Raw genomic sequence first — 14,304 nt, 5'->3', positions numbered from 1 at the left:
AAATTAAACATGTGATGCATTCTGCGATTAACATTTTTCCCTTTCTGTCACAGGCTAACTGTGGGTGGGTCTACAACTGCAGACCCGGTCAGGGTCTCTTCTGTGCAAAATCCCCCATATTGGGGAATTTTTGCCCTCCTTACCCCCTTCTCCTGTGCACCAGGGGATTCCCTGTTCCCTCCTGATGAACCTCCCCCTTCTAGATTCTGCTATCTCTTTTTCTTCCCACTGTGTAGGCATACCAGCTAACTTGTATCCCTGTCCATGCAATTTACATCAACATGGCTTTTGTATCATTCTTTTACTCTTTCCCCTCGGGGGGCTCCCCTGCAAATGAGAGCCCGGCACGGGTGAGACATCTCCTATGGGGACCATCAATAGGCCCCTAACATCTGGAGAAACGAGCGTTCTCGGGATGTTAACAGTTGGCTGCAATGCTCCATATGTTTCATCCTGAAACCCCTGGATAATTTTTTCCAGGGGATATACGCATTACCCGTGCCCGGGGCGTTATCTTTTAGAGATTTCCCCTTTTCAAAATAAGTGTCCATTAGCAGTCTCCATATACGATATAGAGAGGCATTATTTATCATAATTACGAACTTTACTTTAATAATATTTATAAAAATTAAACTCAACTTGGAGAGAGGAAAATCTTCCTCCTCCTCCTTCCTTTTCCCTCTCTTTTCTACGTTCCTAAAAACAAAATTTAATTAAAAAATTATTCCCCATTTATGTACCCACTGCATGACTATACCGCTATAACTAAGGCGGACATACAGTGGAGTCTATTAGAGAGAAGGGCGGATATTACGCCACCGCCAGTCCAGCGGAATCATCTCCGGGCATTTCAGGCGGAAATGACACACATCGGAGCCCCTGATCTGGGCGGATGTGATGTCACCGCCAGTCCGAGGAACTTCCGGTGGCAAAAGACGGATATGACGTAATCACCTACAGAGTTCCCGCGGGAATCACTACGAGACTCTCGGACACTTGGGTATTTAAGGGGACGCCGAGAGCCAGAACGGAGAGCTATCTCTCCGATGCAACACAGGACGTTTATCGCTCTGATATCTACACAGAACAGTGAGTACTCTGGAGGAGACCTGCAAAACTTCTTTCTTAACCGTTATGGCAACTTATTGAAAGAGGGTTTTATTTTCTCCTTATGTTATTATCAGGACCCATAGGACGAGTAACGTTAGATTACATCCTATATCTCATGGGATGATACGCCGCTGTCTCCACTGGATACGGTGACGACAGGCTTCAGTCTGAACGGTATAATCTCTATAGGTGGAATACCTATTTATAACTAACATTAAGATATGTAAAAATGTATACCTACATATGCATATTCTCCCTGTCCTATACCTTTCAGGCAAGGATCTATATTCCCTTTAGGAAGATACAGGTTTCCCCAAAACCCTTGCCTCAACTTACTCTTGGAGACCGATGGGATACCCCACACCCTCCAATAAATTAGTGAGGTAAGAGTTACTACATTCGAATCACTAAATATGCTATATACGTTATCTTGATTTACAAAAGCTGAAAAGACACATCTTCTTCTCCCCTAATAGGATCCTATTATAATAAATCAGAGATATATACATCGGAAGATAATAATATTTCTTTGGGAAAAATCCGTTTTCTCCTTTTTCCCTAATTTTTCCTGGTTTCGTTTCCTTTTTCTTTTTCTTTTTTATATGTTTACACGAAAATCATCATAACAGGTGAATTTACATGAATATTTTCTGTAACAATGTTTGTAAATATACTTACATCAATCCAGGATCTCTGACAGTTTCTTATAAATATACTCGCTGTTTCAGATAAAGAATAAATCTTTATACCTGACTCTAGCTCTCAACGCATGGGAGTTTTACCCCCCGAAGGGGAACCCTATTGGGCTCTACTGTTTTGCAGGTATGTTCTTCAACACAAGGGGTCTCTTTTTCTTTCCCCCTTCCCCCCCCCTTTTTTTCTTTTTCCCCCCCTAATCTTTGGGAGTAGGTTTCTTCTCTAGGGGTATCCTGGATAAGCAATAGGCTTTCCAGGGCATTTTCAGGGCAACATGTGGTCGCAGATGCAAATAATATTTTTTTCATGTACAAAAAACTTTCATTGTAAAATGCCTATGTATATTCTGTTTCTTGGAATTTATATTCAATTATGTATTTCAGGAACATATGCAGATTCCCTGAGGAAGATTTATGTACTAAACAAACAGTTTGAAACGCGTTGGACTCTGCTATGTACCTATAACTGTATTGTATCATTCATGCTTTTTTCGAGTCTATGACTATAAATATGTACAGTTTATGATGATTATTTGTTATAACTACACCTTTTCAAAATAAATTTTATCTTTATTACACGTAAAAAATTTCTCTTAAGAGAGCCTTTACTGTTACCCTTAAAGTCCCACAAACCTAAGGGGGTTTCTTTTTCAATGTCCCATTCTAAGTTCATCCCCGCGGGGTGTAAGTCTTCATGTCATAAATCCAGTGAGTTTCTATTTTAGAAATCTCCCGCCAGATATGACTACCTCTCTAGTGGGGGATGAACTTGTCAATACCCCACATCAAGGGGTCAGCTGGATTTTTACTGTGACATCTAGCATAATGCTTGGACACGCTATGACCTGGGAAGCCCTTTCTGATATTTTTGAGGTGCTCATTCACGCTAATCGACAACGTCCTAATAATGCGGCCTATATACTGTAGGCCGCATGGACATTGCAGAAGATATACCACATTAGTGGAGGAGCAGCAGATGAATCATTATCATTAGCCTTCTTTACAGAAGGGTAGATCTATCCAAACCTCCTACTTCACCATTTAGGGTATCTAGAACAGTACCATTATATCCTTTATCCAAAAATCTGTGTTTTAGCATAGCTGCCTGCTTAAAATAATCATCACTCCTGGTGCAGTTATGGCGCAACCGCAAGAATTGACTCTTGGGTACCGAACCGAACCAAGAAGGATGATGGCAGCTTTCCTGTTCTATAAAACCGTTACGGTCTGTGGACTTGAAATGTGTGCTGATAACAATAGTGTCATCCTTAACCTCTATATTAAGATCAAGGAAATTGATCTGTACATTGCTGGCCTCATGTTGTAACACTATACCCAGCGAGTTGGTATTAAGAACACCAATGAAACTGTCCAAAGGCTCCCTATCGCCATCCCATAGGAGGAGGACGTCATCAATGTAGAGCCGCCACACGACCAATTCTGGTCTGCGCTGGCCATAGATGACGTCCTCCTCCCACTTGGCCATAAACAAGTTGGCCATGCTTGGTGCAAACTTAGCAATTTTTTTTTAGCTGTCACAATACCCTCTGGCTTCAATATTTGGAACCTGACTTTCATAATCTGAATGCTTGTTCAAATCAGTGGCTCAGAAAGTACTAAAGCTAGTATATCTTCCAGGCAACTAGTATATTTAAGAGGAGGCAGCCTTTATGAGTCTGCAGGGAAATGTTTACTGATTTCATATTGTAAGATTGAGGATGGAAAATGGATATGGATGATGGAAAAAGCAACACCTAAATTACATTTTTAATAAAAAATGTAAGTTCTTACATGAAAATACTATAATAAGAAGATTCTTGTGCTTAGTGAACAAATAAACATAAATTAGGCAGTACACTAAAATGTCCAAACACAACAAAATATGTATAACCGAGAAATAGGCATGCTTATCACTTTAAATAAAAAACAATGTACTCTGCTCAAAAAAAATAAAGGAACGCTTTTTAATCAGAGTGTAGCATCAAGTCAATAAAACTCCTGGGATATTGATCTGGTCAGTTAAGTAGCAGAGGGGGTTGTTAATCAGTTTCAGCTGCTTTGGTGTAAATAAATTAACAGGTGCACTAGGTGTAAAAAAGTAAAAACCACAGCAAACAGTTTTTGACAAGTCCTTTATTAAAAAGGAAAAAAAAGTAGTGTCCCTCAATGTAAACTCAGGCGCCGCCCCTTCTGACTTTACATGATGTCACTATGATGTCAGAAGTGGGCAGTGCCACCGGGTGACATAGTCAAGTGGTCCCACCCCTTGCCTATAAAAGAACTGTCAAAGCTGAAGATCGGGCATACAGCGGGTAGCCTCTTAAGAGGCGAAGCATTTTTTCTATTTTTTCTATTTTTCAGGTCCAGCGAGCGTCACGATTGACGATGGATTTACATTGAGGGACACTATTTTTTTTTATTTTTAAAAAAGGATTTGTCAAAAACTGTTTCCTGTGGTTTTTACTTTTTTACAATTTTTTGGTAAATGGGTATCCATTCACATGGGGGGGCAGAATCTGGGGATCCCCTTGTTAAAAAGGCCTTCCAGATTTCAATAAGCTCCCTGCCCACAGACTCCAAAAACCACAGCCCAGGGTTGTTGGGAAGAGGGATGGGGACATGTTTTGGGGTGGGGGGCAGAATCTGCCCTGCCCCAAGGCACCCAGCCCCCCATAAATGGACAAAGAACAAATGACTCCAGCGATTGAGGGGTGGCCTTGCGGCTGGTATCCTGAAAATGCGATTCAGGTCAAATTGTAGTAAATTCAGGCTGTGCTGCCACTCTCAACGGGTCGTGGTAACCCAAAGCACATACTGGAAAAGAGAAATGGACAGAGGGCGCACCAGCCTAGCGCAGTATCTTTAAAACAATTTATTGTAATAGACATGTATACACATTATACTCACAAAACGATTACCTCATTGCTTATTGCTCGTGTTTCATAATCATTTTGTGAGTATAATGTGTATACAGTACATGTCTATTACAATAAATTGTTTTAAAGATAATGCGCTAGGCTGGTGCACCCTCTGTCCATTTCTCTTTTCCAGTACCCACCCCCCCATGTTGAGGGCATGTGGCCTGGTATGGTTCAGGAGGGGGGGGGGCTTGTTTGTCCCCCCCTTTTCTGACCTGCCAGGCTGCATGCTCGGATAAGGTTCTGGTATTGATTCTGGGGGGCGGGGGGGGGGGGGCCCGCACCATTTGTTTTAAATTTTGGTGTTTACCATACGCCTTTTTTTTTTTTCATTTTTTTATCTGTATTGCCGGGAGTCGACAATACATTACAGCCGCGAGCAAGTTTACATTACATTTTTTGTCAGTATTACTGCAGCAGGCTCCATAGATCGTACAGATGCGCCACATTACAGACACATTAAGGGGACCCCCCAGGCATGATATTTAAAGGAATTTTTCATTTTTATAGTTTCACTTTAAGCATTATTAAAATCACTGCTTCTTTAAAATTGATAGTTTAAAAAAAATATTTTGCATTTATACATGTCCCCCAGGGCAGTTCCCAGGTCCCCATATACTTTTTATGGCAAAAACTTGCATATAAACCCTTAAAATGAGGACTTTTGATTTTTCATGTTCGGGTCCCATAGACTTTAATAGAGTTTGCATGTTCGCTAGAACTTTTTCCTGTTCAAGATGTTCTAGTGTAAACTGAACAGGGGAATGTTCGGCTTATCCCCTACTGTTAGCAAAAGGCGATACCTGGACCCTATAGAGGCTGCACAGGCAGTCAAAATCCTCCAGGATGGCACATCAATTTGTGCCATTGCCAGATGTTTTGCTGTGTTTTCCAGCACAGTCTCAAGAGCATGGAGAAGATTACTTAGGAGACAGGCAGTTAATCTAGGAGAGCTGGACAGGGCTGTATAAGGTCCTTAACCAATAAGCAGGACCAGTATCTGCTCCTTTGTGCAAGGAGAAATAGGATGCGCACTGCCAGAGCCCTACAAAATTACCTCCAGTAGGACACTAGTGTGAATGCTCTGACCAAACAATCAGAAATAGACTTCATAAGGGTGGCCTGAGGGCCTTACATCCTCTGGTGGGCCCCGTGCCCAATGCCTAACACCATGGAGCTCAACTAGCATTTACTATTGAACACCAGAATTGGCAGGTCTGCCACTGCACCCTGTGCTTTTCACAGATGAGAGTAGGTTCACCCTGAGCACGTGACAGGCGTGAAAAAGTTTGGAGAAGCTGTGGAGAACATTATCCTGCCTGTAACATCATTCAGAATAACTGATTTGGTGGTGGGTCAGTGATGGTCTGGGGAGCCATATCCATGGAGGGAGGCAGAGACCTCTACAGGCTAGACAATGGCACCCTGACTGCCATTAGGTATCGGAAAAAAATCCTTGGACCTATTGTCAGACCCTACGCTTGTGAAGTGGGTCCTGGGTTCCTCCTGATGCACAACAATGCCCGGACTCATGTGGCGAGAGTATGCAGCCAGTTCCTGGAGGGTGAAGGAACTGATACCATTGAATGGTCCCCACACTCACCTGACCTGAATGCAAACCAGGCACATATACTGTAAATGTGAATATTGCATCCACATACAAATATTCAAAAACAACCCACATGAAACATCCAATTAAGAATATATTATCAATCGCTCACATGCAATGTGCCTTGAAAATATAGTATCAATGGTGAATCACTGCAAACAAAAACAAGTACTCTAGTCTATGCCACAAGTGCTCCACAGCTCCTAACCAGATGTAGCAATATATGTGAACCAAGATGTAAATGCTCCTGGCTATCAGACATAAAATAAATAGAGATGGCCTTGCGGTTCGCCCGGCTGTCGGTTCGCGCGAATTTAGCTTGTTTGCTACCCACCAATTTTGCGAACACATGGCGTTGTTCTCGACGGCCATATTAGTTTACATTGGGGAGAAATTTGACCCATGACACAGCCATTTAGGTGGAATGGGACAGCCAATTGAAACATTTCAGCACATGGACATGCCCCCTACCTTATAAATAGACAAGAGCAGGCGGCCATTTCACATTCTGCTTTTTGTCAGCATAGAGAAAGGTCTGCTGTGTTCATGAGGGAGAGATTGACAGACACAAATAGCTCTGTTAAGATCCATAAAAGTCCTTTTCAGGGCTGGTATTTCAGTATAGGTCTACTACAGTCTATTTTGAGTTTAGGGACAGGTATCCAGTCTGTGCTTTAGGGACAGTTAGAGATCTGCCCACAGTGAGAGATGTCCACAAAAGTCATTTAAAGGGCTGCAATTTTTTTGGTATTGGTGTGCAGTTTCTGTTCAGTTTAGGGACAGGTATCCAGTGTGCTCTAGGGACAGATCTGCAGTGACACAAATCGCTCTGTTAATGTCCGCAAATGTCATTTAAAGGGCTGCACTTTTTTTGGTATTGGTGTGCAGTTTCTGTTCAGTTTAGGGACAGGTATCCAGTGTGCTCTAGGGACAGATCTGCAGTGACACAAATTGCTCTGTTAATGTCCACAAAAGTCATTTAAAGGGCTGCAATTTTTTTGGTATTGGTGTGCAGTGCACTATATAGGGATGTAATCCATGGTATAATATACTTTGTAATATAGAAAGCATATTATAGTGGATTTCTATTGTGCACTGTGCAGCATTGTGACTGGTGTGGTGACTGAGCGTTGCTGAAGCAATACTACAAACAGTAACAAAATCACTTTTAATGTATTATAACTAGTGTAATAGACCAGTGGCCCCCCAATACCACATATTGAAGTGGGTGTTATCTGAGTATACATTTACAAGTGTATTTGTGTCCTGCAACAATATTGCCTCTTTTGCTGTGTTAAGTCTTATACACACAGTGCCAAACTCCCTGGCCAATTTTTTGAACAACTGCTGTGATAGACCAGTGGCCCCCAATACCACATATTGAAGTGGGGTGTTATTTGAGTATACTTTTACAAGTGTATTTGTGTCCTGCAACAATATTGCCTCTTTTGCTGTGTTAACTCTGCTACACACAGTGCCAAACTCTCTGGCCACTTTTTTGAACAACTGGTGTGATAGACCAGTGGCCCCCCAATACCACATATTGAAGTGGGGTGTTATTTAACAGTATACTTTTCTAAGAGTGTATTTTAGTCTTGCAAAAATTTGGCCTCTTTTGCTGTGTTAACTCTGCTACACACAGTGACAACAGTTACTGGCTTATTATTTGTAGAACTGGTGTAATAAACCTGTGGCCCCCCAATAGCACAGATTGAAGCGGAGTGTTATCTGAGTATACTTTTACAAGTGTATTTGTGTCCTGCAACAATATTGCCTCTTTTGCTGTGTTAAAGTGGAGTTCCACCCTAAAATAGAAGTTCCGTCCATCTTCTTGGTCCGGGTCACCTGAAACAGAAATGGATAATCGCAATTTTTTTTTACTTGCCTTGTTTTAGAAGAAAGTATACTCACCTTACTTCCTCTTCCTCCCCTCGGCGGCCACGGCGAGTCGTCACTTCCTGGCTTGCAATGATTCCTGGGAGCTGAACGTCATCGCTCCCAGGAATCAATGCGCCTGCACCTTTCCCGATGTCAGTCCCGGTGCAGGCGCCGTCATACCTTGCTAAACAGCTTCTGGGCATGCCCAGAAGCTGTGCAGGGATGACGCTGCAGCCCCGGAAGTGACGGCGGGGCCGGCGCAGTGCATCGTGGGACCGAAGAGGATGGAAGAGGACGCAGAAGAGGATCGCGCTGGCTTCAATCTGCCCACACCTGAGATGGCAGCGCTGGAGAAGACATTTTCAAGGTAAGTATTTCTTCTTGCAGGTAAGTGCAACCCGGGACAGTTCAGAGGCTATCCATTGTGGAATGCACTAGCCCTGACTGTCCGGGGGGTATTTTTATGTATTTTTTTTTTTAGGTGGAACTCTGCTTTAAGTCTGATACACACACAGTGCCAAACTCCCTGGCCAATTTTTTGAACAAATGCTGTGATAGACCAGAGGCCCCCAATACCACATATTGAAGTGGGGTGTTATCTGAGTATACTTTTAAAGTGTATTTGTGTCCTGCAACAATATTGCCTCTTTTGCTGTGTTAACTCTGCTACACACAGTGCCAAACTCTCTGGCCAATTTTTTGAACAACTGGTGTGATAGACCAGTGGAGCCCCCTATACCACATATTGAAGTGGGGTGTTATTTAACAGTATACTTTTCTAAGAGTGTATTTTAGTCCTGCAAAAATTTGGCCTCTTTTGCTGTGTTACACACAGTGACAACAGTTACTGGCCAATTATTTGTAGAACTGGTTTAATAAACCTGTGGCCCCCCAATACCACAGATTGAAGCGGGGTGTTATATACCTTTTTCCAGATATACTGCAATTCTCTAGAGACTTTTGTCACAGGGTAATTTAAAAACATGACAGGCAGAGGAAGAGGCAGACACTTACGCAGGGGTGGTAGGGGTAGGGCAGGAGCAGTAGGCCAGAGCCAAAGTGGGAAGTTTCAGAAGGCGGGTTCGATTACGTCAAAGGACGCACAAGACTTGGTTGAGTGGCTCACTCAGCCTTCCTCTTCTGCACCCTCCTCATCCTCACTATCTGCACCCTCTTCACTCTCTGCTGTGCGCACCCCCAAAGACACCACCACCACATACCCTCCGCTTGAGTCACTGGAATTATTTTCCGATCCATCACAAGACATTTGCGATGCGCAGCCATTGTTGGCATCGGATCAGGAAGAGGAGGTAGCAACATCCACCACTCAGCAGTCAGACGACAGTACCCAGATCAGCCCAAGGAGGTTGGTCCCCACTGTTGCTGCCTACTCTGAGATCTCGATTGTTAGTGGTGGGGAAGGTGACGTGGATGATGAGGTGTCTATGGATGTCACGTGGGTGCCCACAAGAGAGGAAGAGGAGGGGAGTTCAGAGGGAGAGACGGACCAGCAGATAGGGAGGAGAGGCAGGCAAAACTTGCATTGCACAAGAGGTACAAAGAAGACTGCAAATGTATCAGGAGCGAGCCATCAACCATGTACAGTCACATCTGTCACTCCCAGGACGCCGGCACATGGCTCCGCAGTGTGGGCTTTTTTTAATATGTCTGTTGCTGACAATAGTGTTGCCATCTGCAACCTTTGCAGTCAACGCATAAGTCGGGGTAAGCCCAGCACTCACCTAGGGACAACCGCCTAAAGAGGGCACCTGAACTCCCATCACCGAGCCCAGTGGGAGCAACACTGTCAGAACCCACAAAGCCACACTCCAGACTCTCACCGTCCAGCCCCTTCTCCTCTTTCCTCACATTTGTCCTCCACTCCACCTTCCATAATGCCGTCGTCACGTTGTTCTGGAAAAAGGCAGGCTTCTGTGTCCCAAATGTTGGAGCGGAAAAAAATGATGACGCCCGATAACCCTCTTGCCCAACAGTTGACTGCTGGCTTGTCAGAACTGATAGCCCGCCAACTACTGCCATATCAACTTGTGGACTCGTAGGCCTTTCGTAAATTTGTGGCCATGGGAACACCACAATGGAAGGTCCCAGGCAGGAAATATTTCTCGCAGAAGGGCATTCCAGAGCTGTATGGCTATGTTCAGCGGCAAGTGAATATATCTCTGGCACACAGTGTTGGTGCCAAGATAAATCTGACCACAGACACATGGTCTAGCAAACACGGGCAGGGAAGGCATATCACTTTTACTGCCCACTGGGTGAACCTTCTGATGGCCATCAAGCATGTAACCTGTGGCACTCATGTAGATTTGGTTGTACCACCACGGATTGCATGCAGGCCTGCCTCTTCTTCTCCTCCTCCTCCTCCATCCTCCCTCTCCTCCTCGGCTGACTCCTCCTTTTCTGCTGCTACCGTCTTTTCTGCTACACCGCCCAAGATCCCCAAAACCTATCCCCCAAGCCAGGTGAGACGTTGCCATGCTGTGCTGTGTCTGTTGTGCCTGGAAGCCAAGAGCCACACTGGTCCTACACTCCTTTCAGCATAGCGTTCACAGGCAGATCAGTGGCTGACACCGCTGAATTTGACAGGTGGTAAAGTGGTGTGCGACAATGGTGCCAATCTGCTGAGCGCGCTGAAACAGGGCAAAATAACATACGTGTCATGAATGGCACATGTCCTGAACTTGGTGGTGCAGCGATTTGTTGCCAAATACCCTGGGGTCCAGGGCGTCTTGCGGCAAGCCAGGAAAATCTCAGGCCATTTCAGAAGATGTTACACAGCCATGGCTCGCCTTGCTGACATTCAGCGGCGACACAACCTGCCCGTCAGGCGTCTTATTTGTGACTGCCCGACGCGTTGGAACTCAACATTGCATATGCTTGATATGCTGCTCGAGCAGAAATGTGCAGTTACCGACTACCTGTACGAACTCTGTGGCAGGACAGGTTCTGGGGAGCTTGGGTTTTTTTCACCTTGCAAGTGGCTGCTCATGCGGGGCGTATGCAGACTTCTGCGGCCATTCGATGAGATCACCAAACTGGTAAGTCAAGGCCAGGGCGCCATCATTCTCCCTGGTGTAACGGCATAGACTTTAGTATACGATCCTGCTATGTAGGATCGTATGTCTCTGTGGTTATATCACAAGCCACGCCCCCTTAAATTTAGAAACACCCCCTAGGGATACATTTAACCCACTGATCACCAATAAAGTTAACCCCTTTCCTGCCAGTGTCATTTTTACAGTAACAGTGCATATTTATAGCACTGATTACTGTAGTAATGTCACTGGTACCCCCAAAAGTGTAAAAAATGTTATTCAGGGGGTCCGATCTGTCTGCCGAAATGTCGCAGATCGCCGCCATTACTAGTTAAAAAAAAAAACAATAAAAATGACATAAATCTTTCCCTTAATTAGTAAACACAATAACTTTTGCGCAAACCAATCAAAATACGCTTATTGCGATTTTATTACCAACAATTGGCCTAAAATGTTAAAAAATTTAGATTTTTACTTTTTTTGGGGGGGGGAATTTCAAATAAAAAAATGTGAAAAATATTGTTATTTTTTCAAAATAGTTTTTTTTTTGTTTATAGCGCTAAAATTAAAAATTGCACAGGTGATAAAATACCACCAAAAGAAAGCCTTGTTTGTGGGAAAAAAGGACGTCAATTTCATTTGGGTAAAGTGTCGCATGACCGCGCAATTGTCCGTTAAAGTCACACAGTGCCGAATCGCAAAATAGACTCTGATCTTTGAGCAGCCAAATCCTCCAGGGCTTAAGTGGTTAAAGATCACTTGAGTTCATTAAAAAGAAAGCTACTCACATAAGGATAATGGATATTGACATAACACAGTATAAACCAAAAGATGCTGTTGGCGAGCATGATGATGTCACTGATCGAAACTTCACCCAATGCATTCCCCCATCCCAAACGGAGACTTCCTGATGTCTGACAGCCAGGAGCATTTAGATCTCATTGTTACATAGTTACGCAGTTATTCTGGTCGAAAAAGGACACACATACATCCAGATCAACCGACAGGAGGAAAAAAAATCATATACACAATCTCCCTCTCTCTCTCTCTAGTGCCCCCCCCCCCCCTGCACAGAAGACTACTTTCCCTTTAGGTGCAAAACATTTTAGCATATAGGTTGTACTCCAATGAAAAATCCGCTCACGGCTCTAGAAACCCAATTCCTTTCCTCTTGCACTAGGTCTTTAGCCATGCATTCAGTTCTCTAAACTCCTTCTATCTTTCCGGAGTTGCGCATAGCACAGGGATTACCTAAGGGATTACCTTGAAGGTCCTTCCTTTCAACTTGCAGCTTAGTTCTTTAAATTGATTCTAAAGGAGCCTCCACCTTCCAGGTATTCTGTCATTCATTCAAACATGGACCAAAAGAACTGGGTCATGCCCTTCCAGTAATTTATCAACCCGGTCCACCACATGCCGAATCCTGGCACCAGGGAGACAGAAAACCATTTAGTTGAGGCAATACTGGTGACAAATTATTCTATCAGTCCTTCTGATTATAGAATCCCTTATCATCACCAATTGTCTAGGCCTTACTGCACTACCCTCACCACTCCTACTAGATGGGGAAAAAAATATAAAATAAGTGCGCTATCCTGTAAACAGTGTGATCATAAATCAATGATGTAAGATTGATGTATCAATAAAGACCTAAAAACACACACAGTGGTCTCTAGTGTAGAATTGTCCAACCATATGGCCAGCTAATGGAACCACCGGCTGCAGTCTCCAGTTACCCGGTGGGACAGGAGAGCCAGAGAAAACTGCAGAAGGCAGTGGGAGGGGGGTAGGAGTCCCATCCCACTGCTTGTAAAAGCAGTCTAGTGGCTAATTATCTGCTAAGATTGATTTAACATGAAAGCCGATCGCTGCCTTGTTAAAAACAATACCAGAAAGTGTGTGGTATGCCCACCAATAAACCTCCCAGCATCCACCCACTTCTAATGATGGGCATACATGTAATGTTCTTTTTTTTTTTTTTTTTCAGCCCATGGGCTAAACGAAAAAAAAAGAGAACATAGCAGAACACCTCTATTCGCATTGATCCATGTGGATGAAAAAATCTCTGGCAAGAAAAGTGTTAAAAAGTATATGGCAAAGCGTAGGGGAGATCCACCCTCTTTGTCCACCTCATTCCATATGCTTCGCCATATATGTTCTTTTTTTAAACCGTGGGGGTGAAATCACCTCCTACAGCGCCGCAATCATTGATTTACGTATATGCTGGGAGCAAATGCTGTTGCTGTCAGAATAAACAAATCCATGCTGCATCTGATGGGTGTACCTGCATAGCAAACAATGGTTAACAAAAAACACAGTAACAATAAAATATTACAATATAATAGTATACAGTACAGTAAAACAGTAGAATGGTGGTATCTGCAAAGAAAACTATGGTTAACAATGAAAAACACAGCAACAATAAAACATTACATTATAATAGCATATAGTACAGTAGAATGGTGGTATCTGCAAAGAAAACTATAGTTAACTATAGGGATGGGCCAAACTACCCCCTGTTCGGTTCGCACCATAACACCGCGAACGGTGGAAAAGTATGTTCGTTCGAACCGCCAGCGGTTTAGACATTAATGGCTGTGTGTTGAGTTATTTTGAGAGGACAGCAAATTTACACTGTTATTCAAGCTGTACACTCACTACTTTACATTGTAGCAACGTGTCATTTCTTCAGTGTTGTCACATGAAAAGATATAATAAAATAGTTACAAAAATGTGAGGGGTGTACTCACTTTTGTGAGATACTTTATATACTGCACTAGCTGATATATACACTGTGCTGGTTGATATATACTGCACTGGCTGATATATATACTGCACTAGCTGATATATACACTGCACTGGTTGATATATATACTTCACTAGCTATATATATATATAACTGGATAATATAACTGGCTGATATATTATTATATAAAATGCACAATCTACTAACTACCTGCTTAATCTCACTCCTATCTCGTCCACTAACACACTACACAGGGCTGCCGTGTAAGCAGCCTTATATAGTGTGGAGCGTG

The sequence above is a fragment of the Pelophylax lessonae genome, assembly GCF_965119305.1.
Source record: "Pelophylax lessonae genome assembly, chromosome: 2".
NCBI classification, from domain to species: Eukaryota; Metazoa; Chordata; class Amphibia; order Anura; family Ranidae; genus Pelophylax; species Pelophylax lessonae.
The sequence above is the reverse complement of the archived record's forward strand: the minus strand, read 5'-3'. Positions refer to the sequence as shown.